Raw genomic sequence first — 15,938 nt, 5'->3', positions numbered from 1 at the left:
GTTTTATCTGTGTCCCTTGTGAACCACCCTTCTCAGCACTAATTAATAAATGAGGTTCACCAGCAAGACCCTGGAATGTAACCCCTCTACCAGCACTGCCATGTGCTAGTCTAAACACATAGCAAGGACAGATGTTAGCAGCATGTGCTAGGAGCTGCTGTATGTTTTATATTTTCCCCCATTTACATGTAAAATTAAATTTTAACATTTGTTTTTTAAAATTTTGAGCTCCAAATCCTCCTCCCTTTCCTTCCTTTCCCCTCTTCTTGAGAAGGCAAGGAATTTGTTGTAGATTATAAATGTGGAGTCATTATAAACGTGGAGTCATGCAAAACATGTTTCCATGTTAGTCATGTTGCAAAAGAAGACACAAACCAAAAATAAATAAATAAATAACCCAACAAGAAGCAAAACAAAGTGAAAAAATAATACATTTCAATCTGCCTTCAGACTCCATCAGTTCTTTGTTTGGGGGGAGGGGGGAACATCTTTTATCATGAGTCCTCTGGAATTGTCTTGGATCACTGCATGTAGAAGAGTTAAGTCTATCAAAGCTGGTCATTGCCCAATTTTACCGTTACTGTGTACAGTGTTCTTCTGGTTCTGCTCACAACGTGAAGTTTGCTTTGCATCACGTCATATAAGTCTTTCCAAGTTTTTCTGAAGCCTTTCTGCTTCTGCTGTTTGCTGCTGTATGGAGAACCCGAGTTGGGTAATTGAAAACAAAGTAGGAGAAAAGAAAAGAATGCCTCACAGGTCTAAATTCAAATGGTGGGAGACAGCCGTGGATGGAGGAAGGAGTTTATCTTTCTGAGAAAAGGCATTGGGGGTTAAGGGAGTGGGGAAGAATTATCTGCAAAAAGCAGCAGACCTTCCGTACAACAGAAATTTAAGATGCAAATAAAAGGTCCATCTTTCCTCCTAAACAGAGAACAGAATGCTCCTCCCACAAAGACAGGTGTCTTTGAAACTCCATCAGTGTTACACCTCTTAATCATTTAAAACCTGTTTGCCCAGTTTCTGGATTATGTAATTGGAGGCCAAGCCACAAAAGGAAAGGGGCTTGGTTTGTGCCTGGATTCCAAGGATGTGGGTTTGAATTCTACTACTGTCACTCTCATGGTATGACTGTAGGCAAATAATTTTTATTTCTGAGCATGTTTTTTTTAAAATCTAATTGCTTGACCTACCTACCTCATAGAGTTACTGTGAGAATGTTGTGGGGAAAGCACTTTTGTGATTCTGATGCCAGTATAAGAATTAGTTTAATGAAGTGGGGAAAAACCCACTAGTGTTAGGATTAGGCAACTTGGGTTTTGAATTCTATCTCTGACACTCAATAACTGTGTTATCCTAGATAAATCACTTAACCCCTTGTGCTTATCTGTAAAATGGGGTTAATTCTTGAACCTGCAGGATTGTGGTGAGAAAAGCACTTTGTAAATCTTAAATGGTCCTAACAGTGGGAGCAGTTGTGATTATCTCGTATTCCTTTCACTGTCCTCTGCTAGAAGCTGGCAGGCAAAAAGAGAAGAAGCAAAATCCAATTCTGCCAGAAAAAAATGATTGGAATTTTTTACTTAAAATTAGGTTTTGGAGAATGAGATTTTTTCCTCTTTTTTATGTTTGCCTTCAAAATGTGTGTTTTTGTGGCCACTTCTGTTGAGAGATAATTGTTCTTCATGCTTAAAGTGTGAAGAAAATTTAAGCTTAGAAATGAGTACCAGTCAATTTAACTTAGGACTGAAAAGAAGTTAGGCTAGACTGAAAAGGAAATAAGACTGTGGGGGAAAAGATGATAGGGCAGCCAGATGGTACAGTGGATAGAGTGCTGGGTCTCATCTTCCTGAGTTCAAATCCAGTCTCGGACATTTCCTAGCTGTGTGACTCTGGGCAAGTCACTTAACCTTGTTTGCCTCAGTTTCCTCATCTATAAAATGAGCTGAAGAAGGAAATGGCAAACCATTCTAGTAGTATCTTTGCCAAGAAAATCCCAAATGGGGTCACAGGGAATTAGACATGACTGAAAAACAACTGATTAACAATAACAATGAAAATTGAAAATAACCTGCTTTTCAAGATCAGACCTGACTTGGACTGGTCTGATAGTACAGGTTTGGGATTGGAAAAAAATGAGACACTCATGGACATAATGGACCATCTAGTAAGAGGTTTACTTATCAATAGCACAGAAAGGATATATTCATCGAGGATATGGCATTAATTCAGGTAAGCACAGGGCTCTTGCCTCCACATTTACTATGGTGGCCATATCCTTGTGGATTGTCAAGGATTCAAGTCTTAATCAAGTGGATGTTTCATTACCTTTTTAGGAAACACTAGCCTAACCTGCAAGGGGGAGAGGTGGTGGTGGTGGTAGGAGGATGCTGTTCCTATAACCCTTGTACAAACGTTATACCACTTACTTTTCAGCTTCTGGATGGGCATCATTACCACTGATAAAGGTGGAAAGAGCTATAAACGTTTGACTGAGGAAAAGCTTTTGTGAGATGAACGACTGGGAAACCTATGTTTAAGGATAAAATATAAACCTAAAATATATAATATATTTCCCCCCAGCTGATTACAGATTTTTAGAATTACTCAGGAAAGCAGTAAATCTTTTGCACTACACATTGAACTATACATAGGAAAAAGAACTTTTAGACTTAGAATCAGGAAATCTGGATTTCCAGCTCTATCTACTGTGTGACCTTGGACAAATAATTTTACTTGATGAGGGCTTCAGTCCCCTCATCTATAACATAAGGAGGGTTGGACTGGGACTCTAAGGTTCTTTGAAGGTTAAGCATTCCTTAGAAACAGAGTATGATGTAATGGAAAGAGTATTGAATTTGAAGCCAGGAAGCAGAGAGAGTACTTTGAACAGTTCCAAATCACTTTCCATATGTTAATTCATTAGATCCTCACAACAACCCTATGAGGCAGGTACTATTATTATCCCCATTACAGATGAGGAAACCAAGGTTAAGGGATTTGCACAGAGTCAAACGGCTTGTAAAAGTCTGAAACCTGGGTCTTCCTGACTCTGAGTCCTGTGTTCTATCCACTGCATGACCTACTTGCAGGGGAAAAAAGCAGGGATTAAAGAGGAGGTTATAAGGTATTGCCCCCTCACCCCTCCCAAGCACCCCCCCCAATAAATTGTAAGTGCCTAGAGTTTGTGTTTTTGTCTTTTTATCTCCAAAACTGACAAAACAGTCTTAAATACAGTTGGTTCTGAGAGAAATTTTATTTCACTCTTCATTAATAATCAATTATTGAATTAAGACTAGGATTTTTCAGAAACCTGTAGTTGTTCAGGCTCTGAAGGACATTGTTGATGGAGACTGACCAAATCCTCAGGGTACATGTTCCTTTATCCTGGGGGTGGACTGACCCCACTCTCCCTCAACTAGAGAACCTCACAAAGAATTCAGTCTAAGGTGAATTCCAGCCCACTCTGTTCTACTCAGGGAGGTTCAGGTTGGGGGTAGATCCTTTGGCTAAATTGCCAAAGGCTGGTGGTGGTCTGGCTTCAGATAACCCCTTGTGGTCTATGAGTGACATTATCAAGTCACATCCCCAGTCCCTCATTAGAATAGGTCCGGTTCTCATGATAATATCCATTCTTCTCATTAATTGTTAACCAATCAGAATTGATGGCTGCTTGTCAGGAACACTCACTCTTTCAAGGACATCTAAGTACTCAGAAGTCATCATGACCCATCTTTGGCATTTGAGAGTGGCACTGACCCCTTTTAATAATTGCCTATGAGCATAATTAATGAAATTATTAATTACCCAGAAACTATTTCTCCTAAACTTTTTATCCATCATAGTGCCCAATAAATGCTTGTTGTATTGGACTGGGTTGAGTCGGGTTAGATTGAGTTGGATTGGAATCCCAGCTCTGCTCCTTCTCAGCTGTGTCACCTCCGTGAATTGCTTTCCCAAACGCAGGGGTTGGATCTCTTGGGCTCCTTCCAACTTGAAGTTTTGATTATTCAACTATTTGGGATCTCACCAACTTTCAAAGTGCTATACAGAGGTAAAGTGTTATTAGACCCAAAGTCACCCAGGCTAACACAGTTTATTAATCAGCTTGGTTTCAAGTGGTCTTTCATTAGGGACAAGAGAGAAGGACAGCAGCAGCAGGTGACCTTGAAGTCCCAGTGTTTTCTGCAAATCTTACTTTAGTAGGTTTGTCAAGGACAGTAGCTTATTGAATGCTGTGTTCCCTTGGTCCTGCTTTATGACAGACTCATAAACTTCGACAGAAAGGCTGAGTGTGACCATCATTGGATACAAGTTGATTTGATTTGGTCTGGTTTGGGGATGGGTGGGAGGGAAGGTGGAAATCTAGCCAGAGGTGTAACTAAGGCTGTACAGCTGGTACTTTGCTTGAGGGTAGTAAATTTAGAGAGCACTGACAGCATCTTCCTGAGTGTGCTATCTCTTCTGCCTGTCCTACCCCCAGTGGCAGCAACCTTTATCAACATTCTTCTTCCTCTGTCCAGATCTATGCCATTAGGAGAGCAGGCGTTCTTACCTCAGAGGTTCCACATTAAGCAAGTAGAAACCTCAGGGTGTCCCAGGTTGTACTTCCTTCCTTAAGTTTGCACCACACACACACACACACACACACACACACACACACACACACACACACACACACACACACACACACACACACACACACTTGCCCCAAGTTCAAACCTCTCTGAGTACTGTAATTCTCAAAAAATTCTGTGTGTGTTTGTGCATGACAATACTAAAGCAAATTGAGAAGACTCCCACCCACCCTCTCCAATCCATGAAACAAAAATGGCAACACTGGAAAACCAATGACCAATGTAAGTAGATGGAATAGTATTTGCTGAAGGAAAAGCAGCATTTATAGTGGGACAGTGTGGTATGGTGGATAGAGTGCTAGACTTAGGATCAGGAAGACACAAGGTCAAATTCTGCCCTCTACATGTACCAGTTGCACAAACCCAGGCAATTCACTTAGCTACTCTGAGCCTCAGTTTCCTCATCTCTAAAATGGGGATGATAATAAAAATACCCACCTCCCAAGGTGATTGTGAAAATCATAGATGGGCTTATAGATTGCAGAGCTGCAAGGCACCCTTAGTCAGCCTTCTAGCTCAACATTCAGGATCAAGTAAAAGTTGGGGTTTTTTTTTGTTTGTTTCTCCAAATTTTAAAGTGCTACTCCAATGTAAGCTATTATTGTGTCCCAAGCCACCCAGGCTAACAGAGTTTATTAATCAGTTTGGTTTCAAGTCATCTTTTCCCTCTACCATTTGTCACAGTCTCTAAGTTCATAAGTTTCTTTGAAACTCAGGTCTTCCTCTTCTGCTTTTCCCAAGGCTTCCACATGATAAATAGTTTTTCATGTTCTCTCCTACTTTCTCCTAGCTTGCCTTCTGTTCTCCTTTATTACTTTAGATTCCTGCCTCAGAGAGAGTCCAGTGCTGTCCCCACAGTCTACTTTTATGGATTCTGTAACCAACAAAAGAAATGATGAGATTTCCTCTCTCTCTCTCTCTCTCTCTCTCTCTCTCTCTCTCTCTCTCTCTCTCTCTCTGTCTCTCTTCCCTTTTCTTGTCTCCCTCTCCTTCTCTTCATCTCTTCTTCCTCTCTCTCTCCTTTCCCCTCTTTTTCTCCCCCCCAACTCCCTCTCTCTTTCTTTTTCCTTCCCCTTCTCTATCATTTCCTTTCTCCTTCCCTTCCTTCTCTCCTTCCTCTCTTCCTCCCTCATACAGGCAAGCTTCATATCTTATTTAAAAAACAAAATCAGTGTCTTCTTTCTCATGCAAGTTCTACCTGGACTTTGAACACTTAGTAACAGCAAGCTGAACGTTTCTGGCCTGGGTGACCTAGAGAGTCTGTTTGCTCTCATTGTCTCCCTCTCCACCCTCTCCTTATTTCTCCGTCCTCTCCAGATCAGAATTCACCGGGGCGTATACCTTCCTGAACACTGTCCTGGGTCAATCATATAGAATTTTCTTTGGAAAAGAAAAGTATTTTCTTTAACCCTGGTTCTTACTTGTTAATTTTCAATTCTTGCCTCACTGGCATAGAGGTACTTAAAATAAGAGAAAAACAAATAAGTTGACTTACATATAGTTTCATTTGTGAAATGAGGAAATAGGGGAATTTACCCACCTTTCACCAGCTCAAACTAGCACAGAAAAGTGGGACTTTGCCCTGGGTGCTGACCTGATGAGGGGCACTGAACCCTTTCTTCCTAAGAGAGTTTGCTCCCATGTTTCCATCCCAGGGCTACAATTATTTCTGTGTGTTTCCCCAGGAATCTGAGGAAAACTGAGGGAGAGCTGCTGATTCATGGAAGTCTCCTGGGGATAGGCAGCCCGATCTTCATGAAGCAGCCCTTCCTCTGCTTGGTTGCCCCACTTTTTTTGTCCAATTAACTTTTCTTGAGATATGGTTTTGCTTAGTTATGCCTCTTTGCAGTCTTCTAGTCCTATTGGCCCAGTGGATAGAGCCTAGAGTCAGGAAGACTCTTCCTGAGTTAAAATCTGGCCTCAGACCCTGGATAACCCTGGACAAATCCTTTAACCCTATTTGCCTCAGTTTCCTCATCTATATAATGAGTTGGAGAAGGAAATGGCAAGCCATCTCAGTATCTTTGCCAAGAAGACCTCAAATGGAATCATGGAGAGTTGGATGTCACATCCACCTGAAAAACAATTGAACAACAAAAGGCCTAGTCTGCTAAAAGAGGGAGCCAAAGGGTTCTGACCCCCTTGAAAAGAGGTGTGATGGACAGCATTCTATTCCATGAAGCAAAACCTGAACATTTAAAGTTGGAAAGAGTCTTAGAAATCAACTAATCCAAATTGGGAAACAGAAGCCAAAGAGATTAAGTGACTTGCCCAGGGTCACATGGGGAGTAAGCGACAAATGTGGATTTGAATCTAGGTCCTCTGGTTCCAAATGCAGTACATGGGGGAGGAGCCAAGATGGCGGCGTAGAAAGATACACAGACTCTTAGCTCTTACCCCACAGCCCATAAAACACCTGTAAAGAAGAACTCTCAACAAATTCTAGAGCAGCAGAAGCCACAGAACAACAGAGTGGAGGAGATTTCTGTTCCAGAGAGACCTGAAAAACCAACGGAAAAGGTCTGGTGCACACCAGACCTAGAACAGAGCCCAGCCCTGCCTTGGTCACACAGTACCAAGAGGAGCAGATCCGAGCAGGCTTCAGGGATGGAATCTCCAGCAGCAGTGCAGATTCCCTCAACCCACAGGCACCAAAGGTTAGTGAGAGGGTCTTTTTGGCTGGCCGAGAGGGGAGCAGGGTGTCCCCGTAACTAAGGCCCCTTCAGGAAGCAGCAGTAGAAGCAGCAGCAGATGGGGGCTCCCAAAGCAGGCAGTAGTCCACATCCATTGTTGAAGGTCTCCTCCTAAACCCCCTGAGGGAACTGAACCCTGTGAGGCGGCCCTGCCCCCATCTGAGCAGCTGAGCTTAATCTCACACTGAATAGCAGCCCTGCCCTGGCCTAAAGCCCTGAGGCTTGGGAGCAGCTCTTTTGAATCTCAGCCTCCAAGTGCTGGCTTGGTGGAACTGGAGGTGAGGTGGTTGTGGAGAGGAAACTCAGAAGTCAAGTAACTGGCTAGGAAAATGCCCAAAAAAGGGAAAAAAAATAAGACCATAGAAGGTTACTTTTTGGGGGAAGAGGTGTCTCCCCCCATCCTTTTGGATGAAGAAGAACAAGGCATACTGTCAGAGGAAGTCAAGGCCTCAGCCTCCAAAGGGAACTTAAAATGGGCTCAGGCAATAGCAGACTTTAAAAATTAAGTTAGCCACTTACTAAAGGTGAGCCAAAAAAAAAAATTCTGAGGAAAATAACAGCTTTAAAAACAGGCTAACTCAATTGGAAAAAGAGGTCCAAAAAGCCAATGAGAAGAAGGAGATTTTAAAAAGCAGAATTAGCCAAATGGAGAAGAAGTTTCAAAAGCTCACTGAACAAAATAATTTCATTGAAAGAGAGAATTGAGTTCAGGGAAGCAAATGATTATGAGTTAAACCAAGAAGTTAGCAAACAAAACCAAAAATTTGAAAAAATAGAAGATAATGTGAAACAACTCATTGGAAAAACAACTGACCTGGAAAATAGATCCAGGAGAAATAATTTAAAAATTATTGGACTACCTGAAAGCCATGATCAAAAAAACAGCCTAGACACTATCTTCCATGAAATTATAAGGAAAACTGCCCTGATGTTATAGAATCAGAGAGCAAAATGGATATTGAAAGAATTCATTGTTCACCTCCTGAAAGAAACCTCAACAGAGAAACTCCTAGGAATATTGTGGCCAAATTTCAGAGTTTTCAGATCAAGGAGAAAATACTGCAAGCAGCTAGAAAGAAACAATTTGAGTACTGTGGAAATACAATCAGGATAACACAAGATCTGGTAGCTTCAACATTAAGGGATTGAAGGGCTTGGAGTAGGATATTTCAGAAATCAAAGGAACTGGGATTGAAGCCAAGAATCACCTACCCAGCAAATCTAAATATAATACTTCAAGGGAAAAAATGCTCATTCAGTGATATAGATGAATTTCAAGATTTCATGTTGAGGAAAAGACCAGATCTATATTTAAAAATTTGACTTCTGATGACAAGAATCAAGAGAAGCATGAAAAGGTAAACAGAAAAGAAAAATCATAAAAGACTCTTTAAAGCTGAACTGTTTACATTACTACATGGAAAGAAAATATTTTTATCTCTTGAATCTTTTCTCAGTATTTGGGTAGTTGGAGAGATTGTACATACACACACACACATACACATAGATAGATAGAGAGTACAGGATGTGTTATATCAGAAGAGATGATATCCACACACACACACACACACACACACACACACACAAATAAAATAAAAATTAAGGGGTGAAGGAAGGAAATTCAGGGAAGACAAAGGAAGTAATGGAATGGGGCAGGCTATAACTCATAAAAGAGATAAGAAAAAACCAAATGCAGTACATGTTCAGCCCACCCATTCTACAGATGAAATGTTGACACAGAGAGTTCAAATGTCTTACCTAGGATCCCACAACTCATTCATCTCCTAGCTCTCTCCTAGTCAAGTGCTTTATTCTATTTCAGTCTTACATAAGGTCTGTTAAGTTTAGAATCTGGTACTTCTTTTTTACTTTTTTGTGGATCTACGGAGAAGCATCCTGGGGAACAGAAGTCCAACAGGATAAAGGGGGAAGAACATGGAACAAGGAGCTCAGAATATTTAGGATCAAGTTGTGGCTTTGATGGTTATTAATTGTGTGACCATGAGTAGGTCAGTTTCCTTGTCTATGACTACTCAAACAGTTCTGTGATCTTACTGCATTAGGAGTTCCTTCAACAGCATGGATTGCTACCCATCCATGACTGTGCACGTCTGCACCATGTCTTTCCAAAACTTTTCCACAAGGGGTCTAGCCAACATTCAGGTCTCCATTTTTTTCTGACCATTTCTCTGACTGTCCACCAGTCATCACTCTTTCTTGCCATGTGATTTGTTCATCTTCTCTTTCTCATTTTTGATGATATCACGTATTCTTGTTCTTCTTCAGAGTTCTCATTGTTTATACCCTCCATGAGCCTTTCCATTGCTCTCAAAGTGATGCTCATCTTTAATTCTTGGGAAGTAGTGATATTTTAGGTCTTGCTACCATATGATACTAGTAACATGTTAGTATTGAAGAAATAGTCCTTTGCTATTCTGGGAAGTTTGAGGTGAGTAAAAGTCTTTAGCAATTTCCCCAAAGCACTCCAGCTCACTTTCCTCCAGATTTTTAACTTGAGATCTGGTTGGTTAGTCAATAAACATTTATTAAAAGTCTAGTACATGCTAGGCACTGTGCAAAACACTGGGGATACAAGAAGAGACAAGAGATAGGTCCTGCCCTCAAGAAGCTCACAAACTAAGGGAGAGATAATAAGCAAACAAGTATGAATAAATAAGCTATCTACAGGATAAATAGGAAATCATTTACAGACAGAAGGTCTTAGAATTAAGAGGGGTTGGGAAAGCTTTCCTGTAGAAAATAGGACCCAGCTTACTGTCCTTCTGTATTGCTTGTCCTAGATAAACATACTTTTGTAAAAGCTGTATACAATGTCCACTCAGACATATGTTGAAGTCTGGGCAAATGGTATTTTTCATCCATTTGTTCTTTTCTTTGTGTATGGACAGGTCAAACTCCTTTGAGTGATCACAGATGTGTCTTAAGGGGCTTTATAATATAACACCTTGGAATTCCCTCCTTGATCTGAACTCTACCTTTATCTCCTCTATCATGGTGGCATTTTGACAATCTCCCTGTCTGATGCCTTGTCTGATATTTCTTATCAGAGAGTTACAGAACAGGATCATTCCTGTTGTTTTATATTCCAGGAATCTTGAATGGTCTTTCTATACGGATGGGAGACTCCTTGGTGTAAAAGACCCATAAGGCAGCGTTCCCTTCTACCAAGTGCTGAACTGAGACTCAGTGTCCTTCCCTTCAAATCTTAGTTCTGGCCAAGAGACCTGGAGAAAGCTCCTCACCTCTCACTATCGGAGTTTCCTCAGCTGTAAAATACGGGTGCTGGACTAGCTGGCCTGAGAGATCTCCTCCAGCTCTAAATCCATGAAATAAGAGCTTTCTTCACTTTTCTTACTGTCATTCTTCTTTATTCCTTTATGTTCCCTCTCTCCCTTGTCCCCTCCTTACTTACCTTGCCTAACCTTGGTCCTTTTTCCCCAGTTAGTCATTATAATAAATATTCTTCTAAATCAGAAGCTGTAATAAACTGATACAAGATGCTACTTTAGAATAACATACTTGGCTTTGTGAAAGACTTATACCTGTGTTTAACTTGGTAATATGTTCCAGAGAACCCAGCTGAGCTGCCTAACCAATTCTGCTGGCCTAGATGGATGGTTATAGACATATTTAGCTTAAATTCTTTTGTTAAATGGAACCTACATTCCCAAATAAACTACAAATGCTCAATTATTAATATGTTCCCCAGAGTATTATGTCTTAAAATTATATTTTCAATGATTTCACCATGGTCTAGACACTTATAATTACTTTATATTATGGCATATAAGTTGAACTGTTGAATGTATACTTTGAAAAACAAATCTTTATTCAGGTTGGTTTTCACTTAGGACTGTCCAGAGAGCATGCCTTGCCCATTTCTGGGAATGGAGATGTTTAAAATGACAAAACCTCAGACTCTCAGGATGGGACAGGCACCTAGAAGTCAGCTAGGCCTGTTTGTTGCTGAATTGGAACTCCCTCTACAGTATCTCCAAAGTGTGGTCATTCATCTTCTCCTCAAAGATCTCCAGGAGACCAGCTACCTCCTGAGAAAGCCCATTTTACTCATGGAGAACTCTAATTGTTGGGAAGATGTTGCTTAGGGCTAAATCTCTCTTTCCTTAATTTCCAGCCCTCCATTTCTAGCTCTATTCCAAGTTCTAGTTCTGGGCCCTGGGAGAAGGAATCAGATCTCTCCAAACTTGTGAACTCATCTACTAATGATCAGAGGCAGCAGGGGTCAGGGTAGAGATTTGAGGAGGGCACTCAGGTTAGGCAGATCTGGGAGAGTCCCCAAGTGCATGCTTGCAGTGCCTCTATGGCACCAGCCGGGGTATGGAAGTAAAGGAATGGCTGCAGAAGGATTGATGGCAACATGGCAGTACAGAAAGATCACTGCACCAGGGCTCAAGAGTCTTGATGCCACTGACCTGCCAAGTCACTTAATTTCATTGGATCCCAGTTTCCTCATCTTTATAAGCATAATAACAACTTCCTCATCTATAGCCACTCAAAGGCTAATAGAAGGGTGTTGTAGAAAAAGTACCCTGTCTGAAGGCAGAGGACCTGGTTTTAAATCATTATCCTATTAACTACCTGGGTGATGGATAGACAATAGCACATTATCTCTTTGGGACTCAGTGTCCTCATCTGTAAAATGAAAGCGCTGGACAACATTCAAAACAACAAACACATTTGTTGCTAAGCACTTAGGTAGTACAGTGGGTAGAGTCTGACCTCAGATACTTACTAGCTATGTGACTTTGGGCAAGTCATTTCACCCTATTTGCCTCAGTTTCCTTATCTGTAAAATGAGCTAGAGAAGGAAATGGGAAACCACTCCAGGATCTTTGCCAAGAAAACCCCAAATGAGGTCAAGAAGAATCAGACAAGACTGAGAATGACTCAATAAAAACGTGTATTAGGCATACGGCAATCTCTAAGGTCCCTTTTAGTTCTTTACCCAAGGACTTTGATTCCTGTTTGTGTAGACGTTTTGAAAAGCACACACTTATGGAGCACTTGCTATGTGTAAGGCACTATGCAAAGTGCTTTACAATGATCTCATTGGATCCTTACAACAACTTTTCAAGATAGGTGATATTATTATGCCCAGTTTTATAGATGAAGGAACTGAGGCAAATAGAGGCTAAGTGACTTGCCCAGGGTCACGCAGGTAGCAAAGTGTCTTCCTGACTCTAGGTCCAGAGTTCTATCCACTGAGCCATTTAACTGTCCAAAGAACCAAGGTGAAACATGCTACCCACAACAAGGATTTAGGGTGCAGAATTATACACACACACATATATTTCTATACACAGGAAACAGATTTTGCTTGTATATTTGTTGAAAAAAAATCTGTTTGCTTTTTTTTTCTTTTTTCCAAATGGTATATGGGGGGGGTGTGGAGAGTGGGAGCAACAGAAAATAGATTTGTTCATTTCTTTTTAATAGAGAGACAGGAGCGGGTATGCTGCAGATGTGGAATGTCTCGTACTTTCAGAGGAGGTCACTGTATTTATTTATTTTACTTAACTTTTTTATTTTGTTACAAGAGCTCTCTCACAAAGTGGGAATAATCTGTAAACGTCTGTAATGTAAAAATAAAACATGTCAACAAAACTTTTAAGAAGAAAAAAGCCAGTATAAAGCATCTAACCAAGTCATTCAGTGGGAGAAGGGGCTGTCGAGTAGGGGTGGCGGGGGATGCTACTTACTGGGGGAGGGTATCTCCACCACTAGTGACAATAAGCTAATTAACAATGGATACTCAGTTAACTCTCTAGCTGTTTAGAATAGGGAGGGGGAAAGGGCACAGAAGAATCTTCTTTCCCTCTTTGTCTTCAGCCAGAATGATAGGACTCTGGAAGGACTGGTCCCAGAACCATGCTGCCTGGACTGAGTTTTCTGCAAAGAACAGGACGATTCAAAACTAACTGTTTTCTTGAGAATAAAAAAGAGGGATCACCTACGCAGACCTTCAGTTCTAGTAAGCAATCAGAACAGTCCTAGGCCTCTGCTTCTCAGGGAGAATGATTTAAGCAGAATGGGGAACTCTAGTGTGAGACAGAACCAGAACAGGAGTCACTGGTGGGGGCTTAAAGACATGGACTTTTTTTCAGGTAGTCTCTCTGCTTTTCTGCCTTCCTCTTTTGTTTTCCAGCCTATGGGGCACCAGACTTTAGCATGGTTATTCTGGTCCTCCCTAGTGGTTGAATGCAGAGGTAGAACTAAGGTTGGGCCAGGGGTGGATTGTATTTCCAGGGAGTACAATGGGGCTTGGTGGGGCGTGGGGGTGGCCAGCTTTTAGGTTCCTTCTCGTGGAGACTATTCTTGCCCTTTAGTGCTTGGCATGTTCACCCTCCCCCCACTCTCACTCCCCCTGACTCTGGGTTAGCAGCTCCTGGGGGGGCTGGTAGCTATCATACTTTTCCCCATGCAGGTTGACTGCCCTACTCATGCCATTAGATCTGGGCATCTATACCATTCAGGATGCCTAGGATTAGTAGCAATGACAGCATGCACTGGCCTCCCTCAGGATATCATGGAGTCTTTCAGTTATAATAATAATAGCCACCATTTCTCTAGGACCTTTTAAAAAAAGAAAAGAAAGTATAAAGCATCTGACTAAGCCATTTGGTATACATGCCAAGCACTGCGTTAAATTCTTTACAGATATTATTTCATTTGATCCTTACGACAACCCTGAGAGGAAAGTGTTATCATTATCCCCATTTTACAAATGAGGAAATTGAGGCAAATAGAGGTTAAGTGATTTGTCCAGGGTCACACAGCTAGTAAGTGTCTGAGGCTGGATTTGAATTAAGGTCTTCCTGACTCCAGACCCTCTCTATCCACTGTGATGCCAGGAATCCTATCACTCAACAAAAAAAGTGGATGTTTGAGAGGAAAGTGTTCAGGATTGGCAGGCCCATGATGTCACAGTTAATAGAGTGATCGCTGGGCCTAGAGTCAGGAAGACCTGAGTTCAAATCTGGTCTTAAGACATTTACTAGCTGCATGACCCTGTGCAAGTCACATAACCTTGTTTGCTCCAGTTTCCTCATCTGTAAAATGAACTGGAGGAGGAAATGGCAAACTACTCCAGGATCTTTGCCAAGAAAGCCCTAGATGGGGTCATGAAGAATCAGACATGATTAAATAACAACAAGGGTTCCTAATTGTGATTCTGACAACACTGGGCCCAAGATGGGTTTCACCTGGTCATCCCTTCTCACTCTTTTCAAGACTATTTGTCTTGAAAAGATGGCGGAGTAGAAGGATGCACCTCTAGAAACTCTCCTCCCACAGCCCATAAAATACCTGCAAAAAATGACTCTAAACAAATTCCTGAGTAGCAGAAGTCACAAAACGAGAGTGAAAGAGATTTCCAGCACAGGGCAGCTGGGAAGGCCAACAGGAAAGGTTTGCTGCACTGGGCACAGAGCAGAGCAGAGCCCAGCCTTGGCCATGCCACCACAAGGACAGGACTGGAGCAGGCTTCAAGGTGCCACTAACAGAAGCTGCAGGTCCCAGATTCTTCAACCTACAAATGCCAAAGGCAGCTCCAAAGGTCAGTGAAAAAGCTCTTTCACCTCGGTTAGAAGAAGCGAAGTGGTTTGGCCTCAGCCTCAGGCAGCGGGAGCTTCCATTGTTAAAGCCCTGGCCTAAAGGTCCTGGGGGAATTGGGTACTGATCTGTATCTCAGCCCTGAGTGGTGGCCCTGGGGTGAGGAGGAGAACTGGTGGTGGAGTTGGTGGAGACTTTGGAGAGGGAATTCTGCTTACAGAAAAGAGTGCTTATAGTTGCTCCCAGACCAGAGCAGAGGCCATTAGAGGATTAAACTCCTCTTCCATGACTGCGCCACCTTGGAGGAACTGAGAACTTACAAGTCCCCAGAGTATACCCTCCTCTTGACAAAGAACTCAAAAGTCAAGTAACTGACTGGAAAAATGCCCCCAAAAGGGGAAAAGAATAAGACAATAGAAGATTACTTTCTTGGTGATCAGGTATTTTCTTCTATCCTTTCAGATGAGGAAGAACAATGTATACCATCAGAGGAAGACCTAAAAGTCAAGGCTTCTGTATCCCAAACATCCAGAATAAATATGCAATGGTTTCAGGTCATGGAAGAGTTCAAAAAGGATTTTGAAAATCAAGTAAGAGAGGTGGAGGAAAAATTGGGAAGAGAAATGAGAGAGATGCAAGAAAATCATCAAAAGTGAGTCAACAGCTTGCTAAAGCAGACCCAAAAAATGCTGAAGAAATCAACACCTTTAAAAATAGACTAATTCAAATGGCAAAAGAGGTCCAAAAACCCAATGAGGAAAAGAATGCTTTAAAAAGCAGAATTAGCCAAATGGAAAAGGAGGTTCAAAAGCTCACTGGTGAAAATAGTTCTTTAAAAATTAGAATGGAACAGATGGAAGCTAATGACTTTATGAGAAACCAAGAAATTATAAAACAAAACCAAAAGAAAGAAAAAATAGAAGACAATGTGAAATATCTCACTAGAAAAACAACTGAAAAATAAATCCAGGAGAGACAATTTTAAAATTATGGGACTACCTAAAAGCCATGATCAAAA

Source organism: Notamacropus eugenii, chromosome 6, assembly GCF_028372415.1.
Source record: "Notamacropus eugenii isolate mMacEug1 chromosome 6, mMacEug1.pri_v2, whole genome shotgun sequence".
NCBI lineage: Eukaryota > Metazoa > Chordata > Mammalia > Diprotodontia > Macropodidae > Notamacropus > Notamacropus eugenii.
The sequence above is the reverse complement of the archived record's forward strand: the minus strand, read 5'-3'. Positions refer to the sequence as shown.